This window comes from Protobothrops mucrosquamatus, unplaced genomic scaffold, assembly GCF_001527695.2.
Source record: "Protobothrops mucrosquamatus isolate PMUCROS unplaced genomic scaffold, P.Mucros_1.0 scaffold5595, whole genome shotgun sequence".
Lineage (NCBI taxonomy): Eukaryota > Metazoa > Chordata > Lepidosauria > Squamata > Viperidae > Protobothrops > Protobothrops mucrosquamatus.
This window is the reverse complement of record NW_015391450.1, coordinates 11,619-13,666: the sequence shown is the minus strand read 5'-3', so window position 1 is coordinate 13,666 and position 2,048 is coordinate 11,619. Positions and strand designations below refer to the sequence as shown.

Sequence of the window (2,048 nt, the reverse complement as noted above, 5' to 3'; positions counted from 1 at the left end):
AAGGCATAAAAACAGAATCTTGAAAGGCTTCCAGTTGCCCCTTTTCTTTTACAAAATAGGCTCAAGGCAGAACTATTTTGAGGTCCTTTCTTACACTTTTTCCTTTCCCAGGATTAAGTTGTCTCTTACCTTGCCTTATTTCTTCCGGCATACCTTCTGCACATACTTCTGCATTGTATCCTCAAAGGCCTAATCCAGCACATATGGCAGTAAGATATAGAATTAAAAACATTTTTAACATGTTAAAGAAAGGCACACCTACCATACAGCATATAGGACACTGAGGTTTGTAGGACAGCGACTTGCGAATACAGAGAGAACAATCTGTAGGAAAAAATATACACAAAAAAACATAAGCAAAACAGAGCAATCTAACAACAGTACAAATTGTGAAATTGGATTTTCCATAGGCAAAATGTGATTTATACCTTTCAAAATGTCTTTCATTTCATTAGCACAACTTTTTAAAATCTTTCCTCTGTGTCCAAATGAGTGAGTAAATATTTCTCACAATGATTATACTCACAAAGTGGAGAAGAGGACATTACATACAGCAGACCAGCAAATGAAATGAATATCTTATTTATTTCAGATATTTCTTTGCTGCTTCAATCACTATTACTCTACACAGTTCGCAAAAGTGATAAAAATTCAGCATTAGTATAATAATTATAAAAACAATCTTAATCATGAATCATTAATAGCAATAGCACTTAGGCTTATATACTGCTCTATAATGCTTTACAGCACTTTCTGGGTGGTTTACAAATGTCAACATATTGTCCCCAACAATCTGGGTCCCCATTTTACCAACCTCAGAAGGAAGGAAGGCTAAGTCAACCTTGAGCTGGTCAGGATCGAACTCCAGACTGTGGTAGAGTTTGCCTGCAATACTGCATTTTATACTGGGTTATTATATATACTGGTTTTTTTCCCTTATGTCCTCCAGCTCGATTTAATTACCTTCTCACCCACACCATTATTCCTTCATTCCTGGCCCATGCTATCTGCTTTATGCTATCCTTTCATTTCTCCATTGTTCTTTTGCCTGTCTTTGCCTCTAGAGATGGCATCCAGCCCAGGCTTCACCACCTCCTTTAACATGCAACTTAATCCTCCTCCAGTCTGAAACTCAGTCCTCCTGGTGACTACTCAACCAGGTCAGCAACAAACACAAATTCACTATTCTTGGCAACTTAGGTCATCCCAATTTCTCAAAAACCAGACTCCATTTATTAACTTCCGAAAACACCTTTGCCTATGATTTTTCCAAATCTGGAATTTTTTGTCTGTCATCCTTTCAGTCAACAGTCACTCTGTCTAGCTCCAACAACAACCAGATCATTGCAATCTCACTTATTTTTTTTCTGTGGCCCCAGTTTTCTTTCATTACAAACTGTTGTTGTTGCTGCTATTATTACTACTCAACATACCTACTATCATTTTTTATAAATTCCAACTTTCTGCTGCTGTCTAGAAGTTCTGATTTTTGCAGTCCAGATCTGAAGGACTAGTCTTTATGCAACAAGTTAATCATATAATTTTTGAGTTTTCAGACCAACACACCTAGAATGGCTGGGGAAAATCCTAATCTTTTAAAAACTGAATATCCCTAATGAAAGTACCAAAGCACAGTTTTCTGTATGAAACAAAAAACAAATCAGATTACTATGAAGAAAGTCCATGTCTCTAAAATTAGCCATTTTTTAAAAAATCAAATAACAGGTCATGTGTTAAAAAATGTAGTAGTATCACATTAATGATACAAATAATCAACATGTATAATTATCAACCAAGCAGCATAGAAATATACTTCATTTGTCAAGAGAAATATTATTTTGGCCAGTAAATTATTATTATTATTATTATTATTATTATTATTATTATTATTATTTTAATTTCTATACCGCCCTTCTCCCGCAGGACTCAGGGCGGTGCACAGCATATTAAAAACAGATACAATAACAATATACAAAAATAAAACCCTTCTAAAACCAAATTAAAAACCAAATATTAGAGGCTGTGTTCCAATTAAAATTATACTTAAA

At 34.6% G+C, this 2,048-nt stretch overlaps 1 long non-coding RNA gene across 1 annotated transcript in view; it reads right to left on the bottom strand.

Annotated features, from left to right (window-relative positions):
• Window positions 1-264: 264 nt before the first annotated feature.
• LOC107299849 overlaps window positions 265-2,048 on the bottom strand; it is a 12,911-nt gene continuing 11,127 nt past the window's right edge. The window contains exon 3 of the long non-coding RNA XR_001549201.1: window positions 265-324. This is a non-coding gene — a long non-coding RNA (uncharacterized LOC107299849). The remainder of the gene's footprint in view (window positions 325-2,048) is intronic.